Source organism: Salmo salar, unplaced genomic scaffold (genome assembly GCF_905237065.1).
Source record: "Salmo salar unplaced genomic scaffold, Ssal_v3.1, whole genome shotgun sequence".
In the NCBI taxonomy this organism is placed as follows: domain Eukaryota; kingdom Metazoa; phylum Chordata; class Actinopteri; order Salmoniformes; family Salmonidae; genus Salmo; species Salmo salar.
This window is the reverse complement of record NW_025550442.1, coordinates 313,931-325,361: the sequence shown is the minus strand read 5'-3', so window position 1 is coordinate 325,361 and position 11,431 is coordinate 313,931.

The window sequence follows — 11,431 nt, the reverse complement described above, 5'->3', positions numbered from 1 at the left end:
GATGCAGAAAGGGAGGAGAGGAGGGTTGAGGAGGCAGAATCAGGAGATTGGTTGGAGAAGGATTGAGCAGAGGGAAGAGATGATAGGATGGAAGAGGAGAGAGTAGCAGGAGAGAGAGAGAGAGCGAAGGTTGAGACGGCGCAATACCATCTGAGTAGGGGCAGAGTGAGTAGTGTTGGAGGATAGCGAGAGGGAAAAGGATACAAGGTAGTGATCGGAGACTTGGAGGGGAGTTGCAGTGAGATTAGTAGAAGAACAGCATCTAGTGAAGATGAGGTCAAGCGTATTGCCTGCCTTGTGAGTAGGGGGGACGGTGAGAGGGTGAGGTCAAAAGAGGAGAGGAGTGGAAAGAAGGAGGCAGAGAGAAATGAGTCAAAGGTAGACGTAGGGAGGTTAAAGTCACCCAGAACTGTTAGGGGTGAACCATCCTCAGGAAAGGAACTTATCAAGGCGTCAAGCTCATTGATGAACTCTCCAAGGGAACCTGGAGGGCGATAAATGGTAAGGATGTTAAGCTTGAATGGGCTAGTGATTGTGACAGCATGGAATTCAAAGAAGGAGATAGACAGATGAGTCAGGGGAGAAAGAGAGAATGTCCACTTGGGAGAGATGAGGATTCCAGTGCCACCACCCCGCTGACCAGATGCTCTCGGGGTGTGCGAGAACACATGGTCAGACGAGGAGAGAGCAGTAGGAGTAGCAGTGTTTTCTGTGGTAATCCATGTTTCCGTCAGCGCAAAGAAGTCGAGGGACTGGAGGGTAGCATAGGCTGAGATGAACTCTGCCTTGTTGGCTGCAGACCGGCAGTTCCAGAGGCTGCCGGAGACCTGGGAACTCCACGTGGGTTGTGCGCGCTGGGACCACCAGGTTAGAGTGGCAGCGGCCACGCGATGTGAAGCGTTTGTATGGCCTGTGCAGAGAGGAGAGAACAGGGATAGACCGACACATAGTTGATAGGCTACAGGAGAGGCTACGCTAATGCAAAGGAGATTGGCATGAAAATTAACTAAACGACTGGGAGAGAGAGCAGGGCCTCCCTCACAATCAATTCACTGAAACACTAACACGCTAAAATATAACTTTTCTAGCTACCACTAGAAATTTAAATTGATGTAAACTACAGTGGTTCAATGTTTCCAGGAATAGGCTCAAACTTAGTTTATTCCGCTAAATAACTTGGTACAGTATTCTTCCGTGAAAACCCACCTATGACGCCGTAGCTAACTAGCTAACTAGCATGCTAGCATCCTATAACACAAGGTTAGCACCAATACTTGGTAACAACAAGCTACCAATGGATCATTCGTGTCCGTGTCTAGTTCATAACGCAGAAGTAATTAAACGTTGGCTAGCTAACACAAAGTCAGTCCTGCTAGCTATACAAGTGGACTACACATCTCGAATGTTCACAAAGTTAAGCTAACGTTGCAAAAATCTTATTGACTAAAAATGATACAGCTAGCTGGTAGGGTTAGCTAGCTAGCAGTGGGCGCGTTGTTGACTATGTTAGAGAATGTTGCTGGCTAGCTAACCTCGATAGTTACTCTGTACTACGCATTTATCTTGATACAAAGACAGCAGATACAACTATGTAGCTAGCTAACAATGCACTAATCAAATCGTTCCAATGTAATGTAATGTAATGTAATGAAATGTAATGTAAGTTGACTAGCTAGCTGTGGTGTTATGGTGTTGACGCTGTTTCGAAAACGGCGCGAACGAACGAATACAGCTGGCTAGCTAACCTTGTTAGTTCCTCAGAGCTACACCTTTATCCTTGATACAAAGACAGCAGATACAACTATGTAGCTAGCTAACAATACACTAATCAAATCGTTCCAATGTAATGTAATGTAATGTAATGAAATGTAATATTACCCGCGGAGCGAGGTGCAGCACGACCACCACTATTTGGTGGTCCATCCCCATCCATATCTCCCAACCCACTATCTGGTGGTCCGACCCCATCCATATCTCCCAACCCACTATCTGGTGGTCCAACCCCATCCATATCTCCCAACCCAGTGTCTCTGGTGATCCAACCCCATCCATATCTCCCAACCCACTATCTGGTGGTCCAACCCCATCCATATCTCCCAACCCAGTGTCTCTGGTGGTCCAACCCCATCCATATCTCCCAACCCACTATCTGGTGGTCCATCCCCATCCATATCTCCCAACCCACTATCTGGTGGTCCAACCCCATCCATATCTCCCAGCCCAGTGTCTCTGGTGGTCCAACCCCATCCATATCTCCCAACCCACTATCTGGTGGTCCATCCCCATCCATATCTCCCAACCCACTATCTGGTGGTCCATCCCCATCCATATCTCCCAGCCCAGTGTCTCTGGTGGTCCAACTCCATCCATATCTCCCAACCCAGTGTCTAGAGGTAAAATAACCAAAGTAGAAACAGACATCACCATTACCAGCAGACCACTTCATGTATACCTATTGGACCTCCTCTCTATAGCATTGACCCAATCCCATATATGACCATGATATGTGTCAACACAATCTAAATGCAAATAGTTCATCATCCTCTACCTTCATCCCCTCTCTACCCCTGGCCAACACATCTCCCACTGGATATCTCAGGGTCATTAGGTTGTAGGGACACCAATACCACGCTGGGGCTATACAATTAAGACCTCAAGTTTCTCTCATCTCCCTGCCCGCAGATACTGCTAAGCCATGGTGTGATGTGGGTGTTGTAGAAGCCATGAGAAGCTTGTTTGAGCTCCATGGTTGTAGATGAGGCTCAATGTCCAGGATATCTATAGTAGTGGTTGTTGATGAGAGGCTCATGTCCAGGATATCTATAGTAGTGGTTGTAGATGAGAGGCTCCATGTCCAGGATATCTATAGTAGTGGTTGCAGATGAGGCTCCATGTCCAGGATATCTATAGTAGTGGTTGTAGATGAGGCTCCATGTCCAGGATATCTATAGTAGTGGTTGTTGATGAGAGGCTCCATGTCCAGGATATCTATAGTAGTGGTTGTAGATGAGGCTCCATGTCCAGGATATCTATTGTAGTGGTTGTAGATGAGAGGCTACATGTCCAGGATATTTATAGTAGTGGTTGTAGATGAGAGGCTCCATGTCCAGGATATCTATTGTAGTGGTTGTAGATGAGGCTCCATGTCCATGATATCTATTGTAGTGGTTGTAGATGAAGCTCCATGTCCAGGATATCTATTGTAGTGGTTGTTGATGAGAGGCTCCATGTCCAGGATATCTATAGTAGTGGTTGTTGATGAGAGGCTCCATGTCCAGGATATCTATTGTAGTGGTTGTAGATGAAGCTCCATGTCCAGGATATCTATTGTAGTGGTTGTTGATGAGAGGCTCCATGTCCAGGATATCTATAGTAGTGGTTGTAGATGAGGCTCCATGTCCAGGATATCTATAGTAGTGGTTGTAGATGAGGCTCCATGTCCAGGATATCTATTGTAGTGGTTGTAGATGAGAGGCTACATGTCCAGGATATTTATAGTAGTGGTTGTAGATGAGAGGCTCCATGTCCAGGATATCTATTGTAGTGGTTGTAGATGAGGCTCCATGTCCAGGATATCTATAGTAGTGGTTGTTGATGAGAGGCTCCATGTCCAGGATATCTATAGTAGTGGTTGTAGATGAGGCTCCATGTCCAGGATATCTATAGTAGTGGTTGTAGATGAGAGGCTCCATGTCCAGGATATCTATTGTAGTGGTTGTAGATGAGGCTCCATGTCCAGGATATCTATTGTAGTGGTTGTAGATGAGGCTCCATGTCCAGGATATCTATAGTAGTGGTTGTTGATGAGAGGCTACATGTCCAGGATATCTATAGTAGTGGTTGTAGATGAGGCTCCATGTCCAGGATATCTATAGTAGTGGTTGTAGATGAGAGGCTCCATGTCCAGGATATCTATTGTAGTGGTTGTAGATGAGGCTCCATGTCCAGGATATCTATAGTAGTGGTTGTAGATGAGGCTCCATGTCCAGGATATCTATTGTAGTGGTTGTAGATGAGGCTCCATGTCCAGGATATCTATTGTAGTGGTTGTAGATGAGGCTCCATGTCCAGGATATCTATAGTAGTGGTTGTAGATGAGGCTCCATGTCCAGGATATCTATTGTAGTGGTTGTAGATGAGGCTCCATGTCCAGGATATCTATTGTAGTGGTTGTAGATGAGGCTCCATGTCCAGGATATCTATAGTAGTGGTTGTTGATGAGAGGCTCCATGTCCAGGATATCTATAGTAGTGGTTGTAGACGAGAGGCTACATGTCCAGGATATCTATAGTAGTGGTTGTAGATGAGAGGCTCCATGTCCAGGATATCTGGAGTATAGTATATTATATAGCATAGTTTTGGTGTGTTTGTGTGCTTCTATATTAGTATTTATAAAGTATTTATAAATATGACACTACAGTACTTTTGTAATCTATATGATCCTATATCTTGTAGTAGACTATACTGTTTATTGATTACATGCACACAGTATAGTCATATGCATTTCTATACATTACTGGATTCATGTAGCCTTTCTACTATTCAAAGCAATAATCTTAACAAATTAGTGTTCATTCATTTACTGCTCATTATTCTGTCAACACGTTGGTAAAGAGTTAATTACACCACTTTTAGGTCGATGTAGACATTTGACCTTTTGCGACGCCCAATACAATAGCTGTTTTTACCGTTCCATTCTGCCACTATAGGGAATACAGCAGCTATAGCTCATATCAAGAACCAGGGCAATTATTCACACATCTGTGGTGAATAGGTCTCCTCTGATACCAAGACAGTGGGGGGAAAGGGCAACTCCTAAACTCAGATAATTATCAGGGCGACGACCTGCTGTAGAAGCCTCAGTGTTTCATATAATATCAAATCCAAACTGCTGCTTGAATATAGAATATGTACCTTCAAATACACACAGCTTGATGCTTATGTAAATGTATGTTGTTTAACTGGACAGCAGCATGCATTCTACACCCATATATATATTTGATATCATCTATATTCTTTCCAAATATAGCTTGACAATGATGGATTATACAATGTGGTTCCCTCTTGAACTACATGTTCTTGTCTGTTCTTGTGATTAATAACTTTACTATCTCGTTCTCCTTCAACAGAATCCCCTTTGAGAGTGGACGATCTAGGAAGATCATTAACATCTAGTGTTGTGCCTCAGCACTGGCCAAGTTCCACTTTGAAAGTTTCTGTTCTATCTACTTTCAAGCAGTTATACTGGTATACTGTAACCATGACTGTCTTTGGGCTTTACATTGTTAATGGTTTCGTAAGGAGGAGAGAGAGAGAGAGAGAGAGAGAGAGAGAGAGAGAGAGAGAGAGAGAGAGAGAGAGAGAGAGAGAGAGAGAGAGAGAGAGAGAGAGAGAGAGAGAGAGAGAGAGAGAGAGAGAGAGAGCAGAGAGAGAGAGAGAGAGAGAGAGAGAGAGAGAGGAGAGAGAGAGAGAGAGAGAGAGAGAGAGATCCCCCGTTGAGGCTTGAACTAACTACAGAGACAGGTTGGCAGCCGTTTTCTCTCAGAATAATTTGACTCACTTCATTATTTCTGTTACGCTCCTCAGTACAAACTTGAAGGTTAGACGTTGGGAGGTTTGTGTAAAAAAACATCATATGTGTATTTCAATGCTGGAGGGCTCAGGCTATTGATATGGTGAAAGTCAACTCACTGGTGCTCAAGCTGGGAGGAGGGAGGAGGAGAGGTTCTGAAAGACAGCCTCACTGCATTGCACACTGTTGTTAAGATGTGTTTTATTGTGTTGATTCCCTGTAGATATGTGATAATAGAACTGTTTTGCAGTGAGGCTGAGAGACAGACAATGTGAATCTAATATAGTGGAAAGCCACTGAAAACACACTTCTGGAATGTGTGGAATGTTGCAGTAAGCTACCCATTGTTTCAACAACCGAATCATACTAAAGCATCATGAAGATTCCTTCGTTTCGTGGTACCACATCTTCTAGATCGGGCCCAACCCCTTTCCTGTGTATCGTACACATTCCACCCCGAGCATCTGTCAGTATGTATATTCCCCCACACACACATTCAAGGACATATCAATTAGTAGCAGTGGAAGCAGGCAGATGGTTTTGAAGGACTGCTTCTCTGCCTCAGGTGAGAGGCTACAGATGACAGGGAACAACTGTCAAGTAGAATGGTCCAGATGATTCCTCTCTCTCTCTCTTCTCAATGTGAAGGTTTTATCTCTTGGGTAAAAACTGAGCTGCTGTTTTTAACTGTCTTCTCTCTCTCTCTTCATTTTCTCTCTCCTCTCTCTCTCTCTCTCTTCATTTTCTCTCTCTCTCTCTTCATTTTTTCTCTCTCTCTCTCTCTGAATCAGAAGGGTTGGGTTTAATGCAGAAGACACATTTCAGTTGAAGGCATTCAGTTGTACAACTGACTAGGTATCCCCCTTTCCCTTTCCTTTTTTTCTCTCGCTATCGCTCTCTATCGCTCTCTCTCCCTCGCCTTCTCATCTCTTACTAAGAGAAAGAAGCAAACAGCTGCACTATAGACTAATGAACACTGGGTGAATATTTTATGTACAGTACAGTTATCAAATTGAAGCCTCTGATTAGCATTCATCCTAACTACCTGAGGTAATGCTAGAAAGGTTAGCCGTTTCCTTTTCAAATCAAATCAAATTTTATTTGTCACATGAGCCGAACACAACAGTTGTAGGTAGACCTTACAGTGAAATGCTTACAAGCCCTTAACCAAAAATGCAGTTTTAAGAAGAAAAAAATAAGTGTTAAGTAAAAAATAGATAAGTAAAAAATAACAGTAACAAATAATCAAAGAGTAGCAGTAAAAAAACAATAGCGAGGCTATATACAGGGGGTACCGGTACAGAGTCAATGTGCGGAGGGCACCGGTTAGTCGAGGTAATTGAGGTAATATACACTGCTCAAAAAAATAAAGGGAACACTTAAACAACACATCCTAGATCTGAATGAAAGAAATAATCTTATTAAATACTATTTTCTTACATAGTTGAATGTGTTGACAACAAAATCACACAAAAATAATCAATGGAAATCCAATTTATCAACACATGGAGGCCTGGATTTGGAGTCACACTCAAAATTAAAGTGGAAAACCACACTACAGGCTGATCCAACTTTGATGTAATGTCCTTAAAACAAGTCAAAATGAGGCTCAGTAGTGTGTGTGGCCTCCACGTGCCTGTATGACCTCCCTACAACGCCTGGGCATGCTCCTGATGAGGTGGCGGATGGTCTCCTGAGGGATCTCTTCCCAGACCTGGACTAAAGCATCCGCCAACTCCTGGGCAGTCTGTGGTGCAACGTAGCGTTGGTGGATGGAGCGAGACATGATGTCCCAGATGTGCTCAATTGGATTCAGGTCTGGGGAACGGGCGGGCCAGTCCATAGCATCAATGCCTTCCTCTTGCAGGAACTGCTGACACACTCCAGCCACATGAGGTCTAGCATTGTCTTGCATTAGGAGGAACCCAGGGCCAACCGCACCAGCATATGGTCTCACAAGGGGTCTGAGGATCTCATCTCGCTACCTAATGGCAGTCAGGCTACCTCTGGCGAGCACATGGAGGGCTGTGCGGCCCCCCAAAGAAATGCCACCCCACACCATGACTGACCCACCGCCAAATCGGTCATGCTGGAGGATGTTGCAGGCAGCAGAACGTTTTCCATGGCGTCTCCAGACTCTGTCACGTCTGTCACGTGCTCAGTGTGAACCTGCTTTCATCTGTGAAGAGCACAGGGCGCCAGTGGTGAATTTGCCAATCATGGTGTTCTCTGGCAAATGCCAAACGTCCTGCACGGTGTTGGGCTGTAAGCACAACCCCCACCTGTGGACGTCGGGCCCTCATACCACCCTCATGGAGTCTGTTTTTGACCGTTTGAGCAGACACATGCACATTTGTGGCCTGCTGGAGGTCATTTTGCAGGGCTCTGGCAGTGCTCCTCCTGCTCCTCCTTGCACAAAGGCGGAGGTAGCGGTCCTGCTGCTGGGTTGCTGCCCTCCTACGGCCTCCTCCACGTCTCCTGATGTACTGGCCTGTCTCCTGGTAGCGCCTCCATGCTCTGGACACTACGCTGACAGACACAGCAAACCTTCTTGCCACAGCTCGCATTGATGTGCCATCCTGGATGAGCTGCACTACCTGAGCCACTTGTGTGGGTTGTAGACTCCGTCTCATGCTACCACTAGAGTGAAAGCACCGCCAGCATTCAAAAGTGACCAAAAGATCAGCCAGGAAGCATAGGAACTGAGAAGTGGTCTATGGTCACCACCTGCAGAACCACTCCTTTATTGGGGGTGTCTTGCTTATTGCCTATAATTTCCACCTGTTGTCTATTCCATTTGCACAACAGCATGTGAAATTTATTGTCAATCAGTGTTGCTTCCTAAGTGGACAGTTTGATTTCACAGAAGTGTGATTGACTTGGAGTTACATTGTGTTGTTTAAGTGTTCCTTTTATTTTTTTGAGCAGTATATATATGTAGGTAGAGTTAAAGTGGACGCGAGACAAAGTGGACGTGAGAGAACGTAAAGCCTGTAGAAATCTAAAGGATATTTTCTGAATCCCAATTTTCCAATTACAAATGATCATTGTGGGCGCAATCTGTTTGCCAATCTCACACATCCAAGGGGACAATACATCAAAATCACTAATTAGGAAATTTCACCGTTCTCTTTCAATTTCCCTCTGCCACTGATGAGATAACAGAAGTTAACAGAATTAAACCGCTTATCTGTCCGGAACCAGAACAATTGTTATTTTGGTAAATAAATGCGGTAGAAAGGGTGAAGGCGTAAGAAGGAAGCCATTGTGACAACCTGTGCTGTGAGGCTGATAAAGTGAGAGGGGGAGGACCACGAAGAGGAACTGCTATCAATTACCTTGCTATTGTTTCCCATTCATCCATAATTAAACGTGGACAAAGACATCCATCGTCACAACCGGCAGAGGAAAACAAAAGGCTGGAAGACAGTGCTTTGTGTGTGTTTGGCATCGCTGCCTAGGAGAACGGAAGTCATGAATATTATAGACAAACAGCATTGAACATCACAACAGATAAACAAAAGGCCTGTTGTCATCTGTGGGCTTATAAAGAGGTGGGAGTAAAAACGGAGAAACACTGAGCCATAGATTAAGATATATCTACACATGTCTCTGAGGCAATGGCCGTTTCATGCTGCTTGATTTATACTGTGTTGCATTGTAGGCCATAGGAGTGGCATAAATAATAATGTCTGCATACTGACAAATAGGAGTCACTCACAGAGTTCAAGGTTTAGACATAAATTCTACTATCCTAGAAGTATAGAACAGAATATAATATACTATCTGTAATACGATGGGGGTCATCGCTGCCGGCTCACCTGACAGGTACTCGCCACCCTGTGCCTTGTGAGTCGGATGGCACTACAATCACTCCTCCTCCTTCAAGGCACTCACAATCACCTTTATACACCAAATACATTTGCATGTACTGTAGAGGAATTTGACTCAGTGAAATGATGCCGGAACAATAAACAGAATACACAGACGATAAACAAATGGAATATACAGACAAGATATATAAACACAGAACATACAGACAAGATATATAAACACAGAATATACAGACAAGATATACAAACTGAGACTATACAGACACGATATATAAACACAGAACATACAGACAAGATATATAAACACAGAATATACAGACAAGATATATAAACACAGAACATACAGACAAGATATATAAACACAGAGCATACAGACAAGATATATAAACACAGAATATACAGACAAGATATATAAACACAGAACATACAGACAAGATATATAAACACAGAACATACAGACAAGATATATAAACACAGAACATACAGACAAGATATATAAACACAGAGCATACAGGCAAGATATACAAACACAGAACATACAGACAAGATATATAAACACAGAACATACAGACAAGATATACAAACAGAGAATATACAGACAAGATATATAAACACAGAATATACAGACAAGATATATATAAACACAGAACATACAGACAAGATATACAAACTGAGAATATACAGACATGATATATAAACACAGAACATACAGACAAGATATATAAACACAGAACATGCAGGCAAGATATACAAACAGAGAATATACAGACATGATATATAAACACAGAACATACAGACAAGATATACAAACAGAGAATATACAGACAAGATATATAAACACAGAATATACAGACAAGATATATAAACACAGAACATACAGACAAGATATATAAACAGAGAATATACAGACAAGATATATAAACACAGAATATACAGACAAGATATATAAACACAGAACATACAGACAAGATATATAAACACAGAATATACAGACAAGATATATAAACACAGAATATACAGACAAGATATATAAACACAGAACATACAGACAAGATATATAAACACAGAACATACAGACAAGATATATAAACACAGAATATACAGACAAGATATATAAACACAGAATATACAGACAAGATATATAAACACAGAACATACAGACAAGATATATAAACACAGAATTGACACAACCCACATCCAGTATGTACACTATAAACACCAGGTTAGAAACTACAGCTGTGGGATTTTAATTTGATCACTCATTTTGTTGCAAAGACATTTTCCTGCACAGCAGGAAATGCAAACTTGTAGTGTATTCAAGGTTTAGAAAGGCTTCTAAAGTTTGTAATTTCCACTTTAAATTGTCAGACTTGATTTGCCCTAACAACAAAATGTGCAGCCCCAACAAATAAGGTCCATTAATTATAATCCACATAATAATTCAAATTTCCTGTTGCTGCAGGATTGTTATCCTGCTGTAGCTAACTGGCTCAAATTAAGATCCTTCACCTGTACAGACTACACTATAACCACTACAAGCTCCTCACCTAACTGGGACAGAGTGGAGTGGGACTTCATCACCTAACTGGGACAGAGCTGAGTGGGACTTCATCACCTAACTGGGACAGAGCTGAGTGGGACTTCATCACCTAACTGGGACAGAGCTGAGTGGGACTTCATCACCTAACTGGGACAGAGCTGAGTGGGACTTCATCACCTAACTGGGACAGAGCTGAGTGGGACTTCATCACCTAACTGGGACAGAGCTGAGTGGGACTTCATCACCTAACTGGGACAGAGCTGAGTGGAACTTCATCACCTAACTGGGACAGAGCTGAGTGGGACTTCATCACTTAACTGGGACAGAGCTGAGTGGGACTTGTTAATGTTGAATGATAAAGTTAAATGTTGAATGATAAATGAAGTTAAATGTTAAATAAAGTTACATTTTGAATGAAAATTAAGTTTAATGTTCATTGATGAAGTTAAATATTGAATGATGAAGTTAAATGTTTAATGATAAATA